The sequence below is a fragment of the Pelodiscus sinensis genome, chromosome 5 (genome assembly GCF_049634645.1).
Source record: "Pelodiscus sinensis isolate JC-2024 chromosome 5, ASM4963464v1, whole genome shotgun sequence".
Lineage (NCBI taxonomy): Eukaryota > Metazoa > Chordata > Testudines > Trionychidae > Pelodiscus > Pelodiscus sinensis.
Window position 1 is genome coordinate 84,833,846 of NC_134715.1, and position 17,849 is coordinate 84,851,694.

The 17,849-nt window shown below is 45.4% G+C and overlaps 1 protein-coding gene across 5 annotated transcripts in view; it reads left to right on the forward strand.

The window, feature by feature from the left end:
* The window catches only part of CLOCK (clock circadian regulator), a 103,213-nt gene continuing 85,364 nt past the window's right edge, over positions 1-17,849 (forward strand). For 4 of the 5 annotated variants that reach the window (XM_025179943.2, XM_006113487.4, XM_075930395.1 and 1 more), the window contains exon 1: positions 2-925. The gene's annotated coding sequence lies outside the window, so the exon portion shown is untranslated. Of the gene's footprint in view, positions 926-17,849 lie in introns of all 5 variants that reach the window. The other variant, XM_006113488.4, reaches the window with a different exon arrangement.

The window sequence follows — 17,849 nt, forward strand, 5'->3', positions numbered from 1 at the left end:
AGTCACTGCACCTCCGGATAAAATGATGCTTCTCACCCAAGGCTGATGTGAGGGGAGGTTTATTAACGGTAGCGAAGCACCCGGCTCCCACAGCGAGGGCGGCGGAAGAGACAGGGCTGCAGTGAAGGGCTGAGGGTTTGCAGGTGGCTCTGGGCCAGCCCCGGGCTACGCGGTGCCCGGCTGTTTTCTGCCAAGCAGCGGGTCCCCCGCGCCGTCTCCATTTCTTCCTCCCACCGAGATGCGCTGGTGGGCGGCAGCGGAGATGTGGCCGCCGCCCCTCCGGGGGCGCAGAGCGGGGCAGTCCCTAAGCCGGGCTCACCGGGGCTCTGCCCTCCGCTGCCTCACGCTCTCCTGACCGCACGCGCTGACTCGGGAGCCGGGGGCGGCCGGGAGACCCGCCTCTAGGAGCGAACGGTGCTGGGCAGGGTGACGTGCGAGGCAGCTCTTGAGACCCGCTCGGACCTCGCCCTCTGGCCTGCAGCCACTGCCTCTAGGTGCGCAGCCCGGCGCAAAGGCGCCATTTTCTCCTCGCGAGCCACCCGCCTCTCTAGCGGGGTGATGTGAGGTCAGGGAGCCCGGGTCCCGCTGCGAGCGCGTAGCAGCTCTCGGCGCCGCTGCAGGGAGGCGCTAAAGTGGAGAGGAGTCACAAGGCGCCGTGGGGGACTGCGCATGCCCAGTAGCTGCGAAGGAGAATCGAGCCCAGCCGCGGCGGCCTGTAGTATACACTGGCGCACGCGCAATGTAGCGGGGCTTAGCCGGTCTGTTGCCGGTAGGCTCTGGCGACGCATGCGCAGTGCTGGCGGCGAGGGAATCACAGGCCTGGCTGCTGCTGGAGGAGGCGCTGGGCTGTCGGTGGGGTTGGGACCAGGCGCAGGAAGCAGAGTCCCGCACACTGCGAGTAGCCCCAGGCGGCGCGCGGAGCCGGGTAAGGGGCGCGCTGCCGGGGCAGGGGGAGCGGCTGTGGCCGGGCGGGGCCCCCCAAATCCCGGGCAGGGGCTTGGGGAACCATTAAAGTTTGACAGTCCTGGCGGGGTCCCGTCTGCAGGGCAGCGGCGGGGGGTGGGCAGGGCAGCGGCTGCCCTTGGGGCCGGGCGCGGGCTGGGGCTGCCTGGCGGGGCAGGGCAGGGGCTGTTTCATAAGGGACCCGCTAGGCCTTGTGACCCACTTTACTCCTGTCACAACTCCCAGCACGTTTGGAGCCCTGCCCGGCTGGCCCGGTGCCCGCCTGGGCCCCGCCTGCTGCCTCCATTCGCCGCCCCCAGGGCGGGGGCGGGACCCTCCGAGCCGCCAGATCCCCACCTGGCCGGGCGCGGGTTGGAAACGGCGCCTCGGCGCCGGGCTGGGCTGGAGCGGGGACCCCGCTTGTTTTCTTTCTCCCGCGGCTGGAGCCGTAGGCGGTGTCTCGACCGGTCGGTGCAGCCGGGAGCGGCGCTCCCTGCCCGCACTGCCCCGGCTGTCGGCTGGGCTCTCCGGCTGCCAGGGCTGGTTGTTTACAGCCTGGCGTGTGGCGGGGCAGCGCGCATAGCGCGGTTACCTCGCAGCACCCTGCTGGCTGGGGAGCCCTCGTGTCCGCAACAGCCGTAGCGCCGGGAGCGCTCTTGGCTGCAGTGCTCGGTGGACAATAAAACCAGGCGGCGGGCTGCTGGTGGTAGTCGATGGCCTGTTGTTGGCAAGGCGGTGATGTTCTTAGTGTCGCTGGTAAATTAGAATGAAATGCACTGGTGTGAGAAGTTACCTGACAGCTGACACTTGGCAACTCGTGCATCTAGTCCTGGAAAGCAATAGTTCCATAAAATGAAGTTGCTGGCCTGCGGGAAGCGGCCACTTGCCTGCATGAGCTTGCAGTATCTATCTCTCAATCCCACATGAGTCACATATTTTATAATTGTAATACTTAACGTTTGTACATCGATTTCTACAGAGAATTCGCTGTTTAAATCCTGTTATAACAGTGTAAAGTTAAAGCTACAGTAATAAATATCTACATTTTATTTTGTTTAATGTAGTTTTAGCATGATGTCTAAGCAGTGTTTATTAATAAAAGTATTAAAAGTGAAAATTATTCACCCATCCTTCTGGCATTTAGGTGCATGCTTAACTTCAAACATCTGAGTAGAAACACTGGTTTTAGTAGAATGGCATGCATATAAACAATTAAGCATGTGCACTGTAGTACAGGTACCTAAATTGCTTATCATTCTTTCTGCATTTCTTTCAACTTGGAAATTGATACTAGGTGAATTTTATAATCAGTTTCATTTTCCGGTTCTCATTGCTTCCTTACTGGAGTTTTAAGTAAAGCAAGGAGAATTTTTGTTTAAAAGCTATTTTAATTCGAGGTTTTTGTTGTTAAACACTCGAAACATTTTGTTTTCTGAGATCACTTAGCATTATGGAGATTCAAAGAAAAATAATATATAGTCTCATATTTTAGAACACTAGGTGTTCTTTTTAAAATGTGATGCTATTGTGCATCTTGGACTTGGTCTTAAACTGCTGAGAACCTTGTTGAAAACAAATGATCGTGCTCTAATAGCGCATTTTTTCAGGAAATAATTGGACTGAATTATTTTAAAATAGCATAAACAATTTTTTTCAGGCCTGTGTTTAACTGCTAGGCTCAAACATAACACACCTGCTTCTTACTTATTGCTTATTTCAACTTTACATGTAATGGAGGATGGATGTTTTATTTAAGCTCTGTCATTTTATGCATATTTGTGTTTTACTTTTTGTAAATTGTTTACATTTTTTAGGATTACTTAAACTCCCTCTGGTGACTAATTTAATATCTATATGTAATTTAAGTATGTTAAAGTGTGGTTATTTGAAACTTTGCTTATGTGGTTGTAGGCTGATATTCTTGTGCAGTGCCTCAATGAGGTCCATGGGGTTTCGTATAAGGGTTCAACTGTGAATGACAACTTACAGGTAGAACACACTACGAAGGTTCTATTGATAATAGGTGATTACTAGTGTTAATGTTTGAGCCCCCAGTGGCTGCGAGGCTCCAAATTTCACCTGATCTGGCTACTCCTTCTGGGTGTTAGATGTTTTTATTTTTGGATGGTGTATTTTTGGTTCTCTTTGCTTATATGGTACTAATACTGTAAAGCCAGTGTTAACCGGAATGCCCTAATCCCCAAGTGTGCCAGGTATCTAAAAATTCCAGAAAGGTCAAGCACAGTGGTGTGCAACCTTTTTGGAGCTGCGACCCCCATACCCAGGCGCTGCCAGCTGCCCGGCCCAGCTCCCGGCTGGCTGGATTATAGCAACATGCTGTGAGGCTGCGCCCAGCCTTGTGCTGGTTGGATCACAGTGCTGTGCCGCATGGCTGCACCAACCCCCTAGGAAATTTGCCGGTTAGTTAAGTCCCTAGGAAGTTTTCTGGATAGTTAAGTGCCGGATAGCACAGGTTTTACAGTATATAGTTTTCTTTCCATAATCTTTTCCATTTTGTGGGGGGGGGTTTCATGTATTTAGTTCTCCTTTTTGTTTCCTCTCGCTACCTCCTCTGCTAGGAATTTCCTTTCTATTATTTTAGAATATGTATTGGGAAGCGACATCCTGCCTCTGGATTATTTAAAAGAATTTTGATATTGCCATGCTCCAGGATATCTTTGATAGAATTTGAACCTTGATAACTGAATAGAGATTGTGCACGCCTTTCAATTTCTAAGAGGGGTAGTCATGTTAGTCTGAAACTTTAAAGACAATGAGTGGGTAAAATCCACTTCATCATCTCATCAGCAGCTCATCATTTGAAGTGGATTTTGTCCACAAAAGCTCATGATACTATATATTTTTAGTCTAATGTGCCACAGGCCTGAGTAGATTTAGAGTTTCACCTGTTGCCAGGCGTAGCTGCCCAGATTGTGTCCATCTTGTCTCTCACAAGCCCAGAACTGCAAGCTTGTACCGTTTCATCTCCACTGCAATCTGTGCTGTTTTCCCTGCTTGATACATGGTCTGAATGTTCCATGTCCCAAACTGGGTGGCTGTCCTGGATGAGAGAAGGATCGTCTGCGTGACAGCTTCCTTTCGGCTTTCCCTACCACGCTTCATATTCGATCTGTAGGGATTGTAGCTGTATGTTTCTTTGTAGATGTTTCTGTAACTTTTTTGTTTTTTTACGGATAGGGTTGTAACCCTAAGACAACCTCTTTTACCTCAGGGAGAGATGATCCAAATTTGTCTGGTCTCTACCCTTTGACCTGTCCAGTTTGGGTGACCCTTCCAGGAGCTTTAGCTCCCACTGGTATAGCTCTCCATGTCATTGAGACACACAAGCCACCTCACCATGACAAGGAATATTATGGGGAATATTATGGGCAGAGAAGGAGGAACAGACAAGGATATCAGTGCTAGGATAGAGAAAGCAACAGCTGCAATCAAAACTTCATCCCATATGGAGTTCACAAATAATATCTGCGAAGACAAAATTGCGAATCTTCAACACAGATGTGAAGAGTGCACTCTTGTATGGATGCGAGACCTGGCATACTAAGAAAGTCTTCAAATCACAAGCTACAGACATTCATAAACAGATGCCTTTGAGGTACATCCTTCACATCAAATGGCAAGACTTTGTCACAAATGAGGAGCTTTGGAACAGAGCAGGACAAGAACCACTTGATGTTCAAATCAAGAGAAGAAAGTGGGGATGACTAGGCCACAGTCTCAGAAAACCATCATCCAGCATAGTCTGTCAAGCTCTCACATGGAACTCGCAAAGAAAACACAAAAGAGGAAGACTTTGGACAACGTGTAGAAGATCTATTGACATTGAAGGACAACATCTGGGGTACTCCTGGAGTCAGCTAGAAGTTTGGTCTCAAGACAGAATGAAGTGGAGAAGACTTGTAGATGACCGATGCTCCACTTGGAGTACAAGGGTTTAAGAAGAATGTGCCACAGGACTACTCATTTCTTAATTTCTAGTTTAATTCTAAAGTGAGGGTCATCGGTAGGCTAGTACATAAAAAGTTGAATTTTAGTACATTGAGCATGGCATCTAACAGTGAGAGCTGATTTACTACCCCCAAGACTGAAATTGGCAATTTTAAAATCATCTTTGCCAATAGGTAGAGGCCAAAGCGGGATGACCCAATTTTTTTCATAATTTTTTTTTATATAGTATAAATGATGTGGGCCACCATCCTATTTATCATAGTTGGAGATGTTAAAAAAAAAAAAGCTGCACTCTTGATAAACGTTTTCCATCTCCATATAAAAGCATACATACTCATGTATTTCATACATACATACATACATATGTGATTTAGGCTTAAAAGGTGCGTGCTGATTTATGACCAGAGTAGTGATGTAAGCAACTAGTCGACTATCCGATAAGCAAAAGCTTATCAAACAGTCGACAAGTCCAAGTTAGAGGCAGCAAGGGGGGAAGCAGGAGACAGCTTAAAAGCTGGTTCCTCCCCAGCACCATCTCTGCAGGAAGCAGGGGGATAGCGGGGACCGGGCGCAAGCCAGGAATCATCTGATTCCCAGCTCGTGCCTAGTTCCAGACACTAAGGGTGTGTCTAGACTACCTAGTTTTGTCGATAAAAGTGGACTTTTGTCGACAAAACAATACCAGCGTCTACACTACCGCGGAGTTCTGTCGACATAACGTCGACAGAACTCCGCGGTTTTGTCGATGCTGGTATACCTCATTTTACGAGGCAAAACACCTTCTGTCGACAGACTTCTGTCGACAGAAGGTGTTATTGCCTGTAACGTTGTGTCCAGACTACAGAGTTCTGTCGACAAAGCGGCTTGCTTTGTCAACAGAACTCCAGATGACTGGACGCAAATTGTCGACGGAAGTTTTGTCGATAGTATCTGTCGACAAAAGTTCCGTCGACAAAACGCGGTAGTCTAGACGTACTCTAAGAGATTGCTGGCTCTTCATATATTTAAATATCAGAAGTACAGTGCAGGGGGACCCGGTGCAAGCTGGGACAGCTGATTCTTGGTTCCCGCTGTGCTCCAGCCTTCTGTCCCAAAGGATTGAGTTGGCTTTATTCTTTTTGAAGTCAAACTACTGGGCATCTGGCAAGAAAGTCTGCTTCAAACGAAAGGCTAACAGATGTAAAATAACTTATGCGAGATAGTGTGCAGCAGCCAGATATTAATAAACCATGTCAACAGTTTTATTCAAAACTATATTTATCTAATGTGGGAATCAATAAAGATGCCCTAGATGCATTTTTTTCAATGCATTGTCTCTCCCACAGATCTGACTTTCAGACAGAACTTTTGGATGCCCCTTTTAGAAATCACAACTGACTCGAGCTATAAAAACACAAAGGTCTGAAAGACTCCCAGTACAAATTGGTTTCCAATGGTATTTTACAAAAAATTCTCTGAAACTTTAAGATTTAAGTTATTGAATATGTTCAGTGAGATCAAGAAGGAGTAAATTCTTGTACCTACTCTACGAGATGTGATAATTTGTTATTCCTAAACCTGGGAAAGACCTTGATTATATGGCAATTTTAAAAGTAATTATGATGGTAAGGAAATTTGGACAAAATTCTCTCTCACATTTTACACATCAGGAAGGCTTCCTTCATAATTGACATGGTTCAGATAATGTTTGTCAATAGGACCACTTCTAAGAGTTCTTTAGAATTTTTTGTTGTCATTTTTACAGATGCTGTAAAGGTTTTAATATCAGGTTATGCAGGTAGTCTTTTTTACGTGGTAGCAAAATTTGGATTTTGTAAATACTGTAATTTGCTTGAATTAGGCTTTTATACTTTAACTACCCTGTGGTATTATTTGCATGCCATTTCCATTAGAGGTGGTATGAGACAGGGCTGACACCTTTTTCTCCTCTGTTTAATATAGCTATAAAAACTTCAGCTATTGACATATATAACCACAAGATCATCTGCCACCCCGAAACAATTAATATGTTTGATGATATGGCTTTACCTTTTAACTACTTCTAATAAGTTTGAATACCTCTTTAGATATAAAATTAATTGGGGGTAAATCAGGGATCTTAGGCTGTGTCTGAACTACATCCCTTTTTCGATAAAGGGATGTAGATTAGGCACGTCGATATTGCAAATGAAGCCAGGATTTACATATCCCGCACTTCATTTGCATAATGGCAGCTGCCACTTTTTTCTAAACGGGGCTTTTTTGGGGAAAAAGTCAGTTTAGACTGGGCATTTTTGACAGAAATGCCCCATTTCGAAAGATCCTGTACTCCTAAAAAAAAAATGAGTACAGGATCTTTCGAAATGGGGCAATTCTGTCGAAAATGACCCTTCTAAATTGCCTTTTTTGCAGGGGAAAGAGGGGTTCCAAAAAAGCCATGTTACGGAAAAAAGCGGCATTATGCCATTATGCAAATGAAGCATGGGATATTTAAATCCCAGCTTCATTTGCAATATCGACGTGCCTAATCTACATCCCTTTATTGAAAAAGGGATGTAGTTTAGACACAGCCTTTGACATTAGCAATATACCCACAAAGGCCTGTTCTCAGTTTGGAGTTTTTATTGGCAGTCCTCTTATCTGAAATATTTTGGAATATTGGTTCCCAAAAATGTTCAGGGCATCCATAAGAGAAATATAGAAACGGTTATTGCCCAAGTGGCTAACGATTTGGAGAGATGGAATTTAATGCTCAGTTTGTCAGGTAAAGTTAGTGTACTGAACCTGAATGTTCTTCCTAGACTTTTCTACGTCCCGAGTTGTCTGTCTATTTTTATTTTTCAAATTCATTTTAAGAAATTCAGTAATATTCATTTTCAGAAATTCAGCGGGACCCCGCTACTGCTGCGGCTTTGCTCCCCGTGTCCCTGGTTTGCTGGGGGGGGGGGGGGGGGGCGCAGCTAGTGCGCGCCCCTCCCCCCCCAGCAGACCAGGCTTTTGTTGTGGACCCTGGGGCAGAGCAGCTGGGGCGCTGTCGGTTGGCCTCTTAAGGGGGGTTAGTCTTATATGGCAAGTATAGGCGAAAACCTATGTTTTAACTAGAAAATTAGGGGGTCGTCTTATACGCCCAGTCGCCTTATACGCCGGAAAATACGGTATGTCACTTCCCCTCCCCCGCCTTTATTCTAACACTCTGCATTTACTTCGTGTATTATGATTAATGTGATGTTTTTGGTGCATTTATTGTATTTAGAAAAATTAGTACATTTATAAATGTCTTGCTTTTCTAATAAAAAAGCAACACATTTTTGACTCATGAGTCCATATCCTGTATCTGACTAGTCACAAAACACACTTTTTAAAAAAAGGCTTTGCACATTAAAATAAATGACCACTGAACACTTCAGATTTTAAAATAAACTTTTAGATTGAAATGTAACTGTTGTGATCCCTGGAGTGGTTCATGACTGCAAGTGTCTGCCTAAGAGCAGATACCATCAGTATGAGGTATCTTTCATACTTAATTTTTAACAAGGTAAGTAACAAATGTGAACTCCTGTATCATTATAAAAGCCTAATCATGGAGTCTCAGTCTCTTTAGACTAATGGTGGGCAAGCTTTTTGGCCCAAGAGCCACATCAGGTTATGGAAATTGTATGGAAGGTCATGAATTACCTCAAAATTGTGATCAGGGTGTGAGAGGGGCTGGCGTTACTGTGTTAGAGCACACAATGTCTCTCTCTCCCCCCCCCCCCTTTTTAATTTTTTTTCCCCAAGAGGCTCTTGCCATATTCAGAATTGGTGGTACAGTGGAAGCTTTGTTATCTGGCACTCTAACCAGAAAACTTTGTTAATCGGCATTGCCCCTGGCCACAATATTATCACATCTTCAGGCACACAGACCTGGCTTGGTTTACCATGATTGGCTTAACAATTTTTTATTTAAGAAGTACTAATCATCTTTAACTCAAAATAGAAATGCAAGACCAACTGCCTCACACTACAAAACTACCAATATTAAAAACTTGAGTTTTATTATTTTTGTCCATTGGTTTTTCCTAGGTTGATGGGACCCTCAGATAACTTGAATTTTTAGATAACCAGAATGCCCTAATCCCCGAGCATGCTGGATAACACAGGTTTTACTGTATTAGTTTTTCTAATTGCAAGGTTGTGTAAGTTTATTTTTGTCTCAGATTGGCATTTGAAATACCATTTTATCTTAAATGTATGATATCTCTGCATTCTTCTGTGCAGTTTGTGGATCTGATTATAGCATCATTTTAATAAAGGGCTTGTCTAGACTGTCACTTTATGACACTTTAACTTTTTCGCTCAGGGTAGTTACAGCCCCTTCCCTCCCCCCTCCAGCGGCCATGAACAGGTTCCCAGTGCTTTTATAGCTACTCCCCTTGTGGAGGTGTATTACCTAGAGTGCTGGGAGAACTCTCTCCCAGTGCTGGTGTAGTGATCACACTGCCACATTAAAGTGCTACTGCAGGGCAATATTTTAAATTGAGAAGTATAGAAAAAGCCATAAAATAACTGAGCTGCTGGTAACAGCTCAGTGGTTGAGATAGAAGCTAAGGTTCTGCTTTGTGATGAGAAGTAGGGTTTTATCATTTTCAGTAATTTTGCTAAAAAATATTCTTTTGGTCTGAAATTTTTGTGACAACTGCAGTTGGGCTACAGGAGAATATTTTTGCAAAGTTGGAACCATTTCTTTTGAATTGAAAATGATACTTTTTTCTGTTTTAAAAAAAAAAGTCTTAAAATAACTGACTTTTTTATATCTCTCTTTATTATTAAACTAGCACATTTACCCACTGTTGGTTGGTCCTTAAGGAGGGCTTATGGCAGTGGGCTGGGTATGTGAGGGGTGCAGGGTTGGTGCAGGGGCTTGGGAGTGTAGGGGGGCTCAGTGCAGGGGGCTGAGGGTATGGGAGTTCAGGACTCAGGCTTAGGGGATAAGGAGGGGCTCAAGGCAGAGTGCTGGGTTTCGGGGGTGGTGCTGGAATCAGTGCAGGGGGAGGGGGTTGGGTGGTGTGTGTGGGCTCATATCAGGGCATGAGGGATGCAGTAGATGAAGCATAAGCTTATCGATTAATCTTGTCAGCTACACACATCCTCCCTCCCTTTGCTGCGGGAAGCAGGAGCCAGTGCCTGTGAGGAGCTGGCTTAGGAGTTGGCTCCCCACGGATACTGGATCTGCCTGCCTGCACCACCCCTAGACTGCTGCCTCTGGTAGAGAGGCAGCAATGCAGAGGGTAAAGGAGGCAGGCTGGAGCGGATACATACAGGGAGTTGGCTTTCGAGCTAGCTCCCTGCGTATATCGGTTCCTGTGGACCCACCTGCTCTCGCTCTTCCTCCCCCCGGCTTCCTACGGAGGCAGCGGGGGAGGGGAGACAAGGCAGGAGCCTGTGCTGGCTGTAGCCGACTAAAAGCTGGTTCCCCCGCACCAGCTCCCCAGTGCTGCCTGCCCCACTCCACACTGCTGCTTCTATCAGAGGCAGCAGCATGGGCTGGAGGCAGGGAGCTACCCCGAAGCAGACAGATGCCACCCCAAACTTCTGCCTCTGTAGAATCCTCCACTGCTATCTCTGTGTTTAAACTGGCTCCCCTCACTGACCAGCTTCCTCCTGTCACCCTGCACTGCTGCCTCTGATAGATGCAGCAGTGCAAGGTAGTAGGGACTCCGCAGGAATGGGGCTGAGAGCACAGTGGCTCCTGGCTCTGCTCCTGGGGATTATCAAATAGTCGTGTAACTGCTAAGATTTCACGTGGTTACACAACAATTCAATTACACAATATCTAACATTCCCTAGGATGAAGGAGTCTGGCTGATCCTTCGGTCTGGCTAGGGTGATGGGGTATATGCTGGATGCAGCAGTGGTGGCTTGTGGGGGCAGCAGAGGCTCCCTGAGACAGGCTGGGGTGGCAGTTCACTAGCATAGGAACTTTACCTACGTACAGTGGCTGGCAACACACAGAGCCCTCCCCGCAGCTAGTCACTCCCTTACTGGTGCGCCAACCCCTCTGTGGTCATTTTATAGTATATCTGTGCCTGCTAGCAGACTCCTGCCCCTCTCCTCTTTGTGTGTTATGAGTAAAAATTGTAGTCTGGGCAAATCCCCTTGTCCTGACACAACCAAACCCTTACCTTACTTTAAGTTATGACGAGAGGAAGCTGCATACCAAATTTAGTGGTCCTAGCTCTTGTAATTTAGGAGAAGTTCTTGAAGAAACAGATTCACAGAAGGATAGACAGACACACAAACTCTCACAAATATGTAGTAGATATTTGTTTCCATGACTTTGCATGGTGCATTAGAGATTTTAAAGCATGGTCCCTGTCTCGAGCTTGCCATCTACATTTGACAAAAACAGAAATTGAAGAAGAGAGCCTAAGAAAATAGGAGGAAGAAAGAATTTAAATGTTAGTGAGTGAATCATACAAGTTGTCATTTTGAGATAGAGAAGGTGGAAAATAGGGATGTGAATGGGTAACCAGTTATCTGGTAAGCATCGACCTTACTGGATAAAGGTTAACTGATTCCCCCATGAGCAGCCCTGCCTGACCTCTGCGTAGGGTTTCCAGCTGGCATCCCACCCCACCAGATGTTAACAGGGGCCCCAAAGAGCTGGAATCTGCTCCAGCTGGACTGTAGTGGTCCCCCGTGTGGGATCCCACTTGGTTAAATGCTGGGTTAACCTAACATTTAATGGGTTAACTAATCAATCAGGATTTTACATCCCTACTGGCAAAGGAGAAGAATGTATAAATGGAAGACCATGCAAAGCAAGGCAGAACAAGTGGAAGAGGGATTTAAAGGAGCAGACTGAGGAGTCTTGACAGGAAAAGGGATTTCATTCCTACTATAGGAAACATCACTGGAAAGTTGGGTGAAAAGATGTTACAAGGTAAGAATTGGATAAGTGGTAAAAGATGTAGGTAGAAAAAGAGCTAAGTAGAGATTCGGCTTGTTTACATTGTGTTGGTGCCAACTAGCTGAGGTGTAAATTCTAGTGTTCATCAACATGTTGCCCACTAATTGGCCTGTTGAACATTGCTTGTATGCATTCTTTGTTATGCAGTACTGTTTGAAACAAGACTATGTTAACATGCATTAGGAAACTTTTTGTGTACACTAGCAGGGTCCACATGGTCCAGGTACTGTGTGAGACACTGGTGTACACTAGAACTTACATTGCAGTTGGTGTGCATTAATGTACAGGTACACAGGCCTTGGAAGTGGGTTGAAGAGTTTGGCCTTCATTCAGAAAGATACAGGAAGACAGTAAAGGGACTTTTGGACATGTTGATGTAGTCAGAGTGGTAGGAGAGATTGGTCACAAGTTAGAAAGCATGAATATTGCTTTGAGACGGGTTTTTTTTTTTTAGGAAGCCTAGGAAATTCAAATAATGCAGTCATAAAATGAACTCAAGAATAATGAACTCCCTAAATGGGATTTTCAGTTATAGCTTCAAATGCATTTGTGATCATTAGTGATCTTCAGCCCATCCTGGACAATGATCCCTCGCTCTCACAGGCCTTGGGAGGTAGGCCGGTCCTTGCCCACAGACAACCCGCCAACCTGAAGCATATTCTCACCAGCAACTACACACCGCACCATAATAACTCGAACTCAGGAACCAATCTTTGCAACAAACCTCGGTGCCAGCTCTGCCCACATATATACACCAGCAACACCATCACAGGACCTAACCAGATCAGCCATACTGTCACTGGTACATTCTCCTGCACATCCACCAACGTAATATATGCCATCATGTGCCAACAATGCCCCACTGCTATATACATCGGCCAAACAGGACAGTCCCTACGTAAAAGAATCAATGGACACAAATCTGATATTAGGAATGGCAACATACAAAAACCTGTAGGGGAACACTTCAATCTGCCTGGACACACAATTGCAGATCTAAAAGTAGCCATCCTGCAGCAAAAAAACTTCAGGACCAGACTTCAAAGAGAAACTGCTGAGCTACAGTTCATCTTTAAGTTTGACACAATCAACTCTGGATTAAACAAAGACTGTGAATGGCTTGCTAACTACAAAAGCAGCTTCTATTCTCTTGGAATTCACACCTCCAGATCAGCTGCTAGAAGTGGGCCTCATCCTCCTTGATTGGATCCACCTGGTCATCTCCAGCCTGATCCTGGCCTGCATATTTATTCCTGCCTCTGGAAATTTCCACTACATGCATCTGACGAAGTGGGTCTTTGCCCACGAAAGCTTATGCTCCTACACTTCAGTTAGTCTATAAGGTGCCACAGGACTCCTCGTCGCTTTTGCAGATTCAGACTAACACGGCTACCCCTCTGATACCTGAATCACTGCCAGTTCACCTCATGTCATAGTCTTAAAAGCCGGTCTTGTATTGGTTTAACTAAAATTGGATTTTAAGTGGGTTTCAATTGACAGATAGCCTTGTATGTCACTTTCAGTTGCTGTAATTTTGAGAATCAAATTTCTGCTCATTTGCCAAGGATCTCGATTCTGCTTCTTCACTGGAATATGTCTCAATTGCAGAGGTTTGCCTGCATAGTTTTTATTGCATTATTGGTGTCATAGTCCTCCGTAAACTGTCAATGCGAGCAGCTTGATTCCAGAAGTGTTGGGCACTCAGAACTCCCTTAGGCTTCTGGAGTTTTAGGTGCTTCTGAAAAATCATTGGCCTATAATCAGTGTACAAGGATAAAGAGGAGATGGCCAGAATGGTGACTGACAAAGAAGCCGCTAATCAGACTGATTAGCTCGAACAATCTGAAGATTTATGTTTCCTGGATCAGTGTTACTCAAGCACGTAAGTGAAGTGTTTGGACTCTCAAAGGACAGTAATTGGTGTGTGTCTATTATTGCTGTTTTTGAGCTCAGGTATGGAGTGCCATGCGGAGCCTTTTTCAGTCAGAGAATTCATGTTCTTGGAGCATCTGTGAAATGGGAGGTAGAAAGGGATAGCAAAGAAATGTTACAGAATAGCTTCAGAATGGAGACTTGTGGAATATTGGAGTTATTGAATACTGGAGTTATGTTTTATTAAATATTCACTAAGCTTTTGAGGCTGTGGGAGCTCAGAATCAGCAACATAATTTGATTAATTGCATTTTTCAATAAGATTCTCATTAAATGAGGTGGATTAATTTTTTAAAAAATGCTGCACTGGTTTTACTGCTGTTTTTTGTTAAGCACTTACAGTGAACCAGGGGAACTTATGACTTCCAGCAGGGGTTTCGGGAAATCTTGTAGCATCACTGCAGTCACTTGTGCTAGCTTCTATTTTCAAGACTACTTCAGGTTTAGAGTTGGTTTCAGGTTTTTGGCCACAGGTTGGATACTGTAAAATAACAAGGTAAGATTGAAATGCTGGCTAAGCTAATTTGCCAAATCAAATAATATCAGAACTAAAATATGTACGTAAAACAAAATATTCCTAATAAAGTAGACAAAGGCAAGTTAGGATTATCAGACTGCTTCAGCTAATTTACTAAGGCCCAGTCTATACCACAAACTTAGGTGAACTTAATTAACATGCATCAACCCACTTCTGCATGTGTCTGCACTCAGATTTGTCCCTGGATGACATAAACATCACATTAATAAGGTGCAGTAAAACTACCTCCATCAACATTATAGAGACATAGTTTACCTGCTTTGGTAAGTGGGAGTGTAGATGCAGCCCTGCCCCATCAAGCTGTGCTCACTGTAATTGGAACTGGACAATGGTGTTCTCCTATGGCCCTCCAAAGCTGAAGTATCAAACATTTTTTTTAAAGTTTCTATGGAAATAAGGGAAGATACCTTGTTAACTCAGTCCTTCCAGCAGCTGTCCCTCAGTGCCCTAGACCTGGTGAAAATGACTATTTTGCTCACAACTATAAACTTTTCTGCCCAAGGATCATAAAGACCAAAAACCCAACTCTTCTTTTAAAAAACCCTATCTGTCTTTTTTTAAATACTATTTCCTGGTTAACCTCTGAGGTGAGTACACCGAACAGCTGATCTTTATTTGCATCTGACCAATCATGGGTACTTCTGTGGGAGCAGCCAAGAAGGTTTAGATCCTCTGGGCCTGTGAGGGGAGGAGGCTGTGCAAGGCCAAGTATGGAGCAGCTGTAGAAATGTATCGGGGTAGCCGTGTTAGTCAGACATGCATCTGACGAAGTGGGTCTTTGCCCATGAAAGCTTATGCTCCAACACTTCAGTTAGTCTATAAGGTGCCACAGGACTCCTCGTCGCTTTTGTAGAAATGTAGACATCTATGAGTGGATTGCACAGAGCACACAGGTAAAAGGCTACAACTAGTGTCGGCAGCAGTGCTGCATGAAAATCAAGATGCTTTGCTAGGGACACTACAGGTATGCTGCTTTTACAGTGAACTACACGCTATACTTGGTGATGACCCCCATCACCTGCAGACCACTGTGGATACCTCAGAGAAGCAGCTTGAGATGGAGAGTCCTGCTCTGAACAGCAAAGAGTGAGGAGAGGAGAGGAGATGAGGTGGGGGGGGGGGGGGGGGGAGGAGAGAGACTAAACCATACTGAGAGCCAGGACTACCACAGGAATGTAGCCAGTCCTCTTAGGCAAGTACGGATGAGCTCACTGATGAAGAGGAAGGGAGATGGGGTAAGCATGTGCTTCATTTTTCCAAATATTTTATTTGCTTTTCCTTCCTCTCCTCTTCCTCCTCCTGCCCTTTACAGATTAGGGATGTAAGTGACTAGTCGACTACCTGCTCCCTTTCCCCTCCCCCTCCGCCTCTTTCTAATAGAGGTAGCAAGGGGAGGGAGAGAAGGGGATGCTGGGAGGAGATGACTTAAGTATCTCGTACTTTGGGATGAGACAAGTGCCATCTGTAATAGGGATGTTAAGAATGTTCATCAACTATTTCAGCTGTGGCCAACCCCCCAAAAGTGTGGCTCGCAAAGCTGTTCCTGCGTTCCCCCCCCCCCCCCCCCCCCGCAGCCCCCAGCTTCCCTGTGGTTACTGGGTTGGAGCTGTGGGGTTTAAAAAATGGCACCCAAAATGGTGGCCTTCTTAAACGGGCAGCCTCCTTTTAAAAAACACTTTTTTAAATTTTTTTTTTTGTTTTTTGCTAGACAATTCTGTTCTGGGGGGCTTTTTTGACAATTCTGGTGCAGCTCTTTGCATTTTTTCCGCCGCTCTTTTGACTCTTTCTTAAATGGGTTAGCCACCCCTGAACTATTTGATTAGTGGATGAGGGCACTTTGGCTTTGAAACATAGCAAGAGCCCACCCATCTCTTGCTACATTTCAAAGGCGGAAGGTCCACGTGGTGTTCCAATTTTGAAATGTCTTTGCCTTTCAAAGTGGAGGTGCTGCATGGAGCTTGGGGCTAGCACTGAGTCCCTCATTGGCCCCAGGCTCTGTGCAGTGTTTCAATCTTTGAATTTTCTGATCAATACTATGGCAGGCCCATTTCACAATCCAAATCAATTCAGTGTCCTTTGTTCAGGTAGAAGTATAGTCAGCATCTGCTTCTTTTGGGCTAGGTGACTCACCTTGTTTATATGAATAGGGATGTCCAGTTTATCTTCCTGAAAATTCTTGCTGACGCTTTCATGGAGATACTCAGAAACCTTTGGGAGAGGATTGGAAAAGATGGCAGTCTTATTTCTTCCTCTGCAGTTGGACAGTGTCCCATGCCACTCTGTGTTCAGCTGGCATCATCACAGCCAATAGGATAGGGGCTCAGGTTGTATAGATTCATGCAACATGAAATCCACTCTGCCCTCCTCCATGCCAAACCACATTCAGCGTGGTTGGAGCATGAAAGTAGGACTGTTCTATAGTGCTCCATCAATAAGCATGTCTCATTTAAGTTTTTATGGAAATACGAGGAGGGTGTTTTAACACTTAGACTGTAAATCTGATGATGCATCTTGTCTCTTTCTTATCGTCATCTTTTACCTGATAGCTGTGAGGGGCACCCCTTCATTCCTGCAGTACATGTGACCCTGGTGAAGAGGAAAAGGGAAGGGCAAGGGGAGAGCATATTCCATGAGCTCTGACAAGCCAATGTTGCTTCAGACTATGAACAAAGAGCTCGGAGGACCAGTATGACTGAGAAGATGGAGAAAGGACAGAAGTCAAGGAAGCAAAAGGCCTGGAGTTTCAGCAGGACAAGGAACAGAAAAGATTCTAGGACATAATGTGTCTTCTCAGGACCACGTATACTGCAGATCCTAGTTGACCTTCGGGTCCAAAAATGCCAGTCTCATCAGATTTTGAATTCGTTAGAGAACTCTGTGGTGGTTGATCCCTATATCCTCCAACATACCTCTTGCCCTAGCATCTTTACCCCTACCACTTTATGCCAAGGGACAATAAGGAAAGTCACAGAAAACCACAGATTTGTGTATGTGTAGCCATACTGGACAGTTTAAAGAAATGAGAGCAAATGTTTACTTTTTCAGTAGGAACTTTAGAAGTTTTATTCAGTCATGTTAAGTGTTCATGTAATAGTCCAGGTCAGCAGGAGACCACTCAGGGCAGGGCATCAAACAGTTACAATACCACACAAACAGCTTCAGGTATGCCCAGGCCCCAGAATAGGGCTGGGCAGGCAAACAAAACAGTTCAAGAGTTTACAACCAGCTAGACAGTTTAAACGATTCCAGACTCAGACTGGTTTGTCGGCCGAGGCAGGGATTGGCTCTCCTTGCAGGTGGAAAGCTGACAAGCACAGGGTTTTTCTCCCTGCAGGGGGATCCTGCCATCTAAGGTGAGGGATGGCACGGAGGGATGCAGGCCCTCCTGCTCCACTGCGTCCCAGCCCAGGGTCCTAACAGTGGCAACGCAGGCTGCAACTGGGTCAGCAGGGATCTTGACTGCACCATGCTGACCAGGTCAGTTGGTCAGTGAGGATCCTGACCACAATGTGCTGCCCAGTTGACCTCCATTTCCTCAAC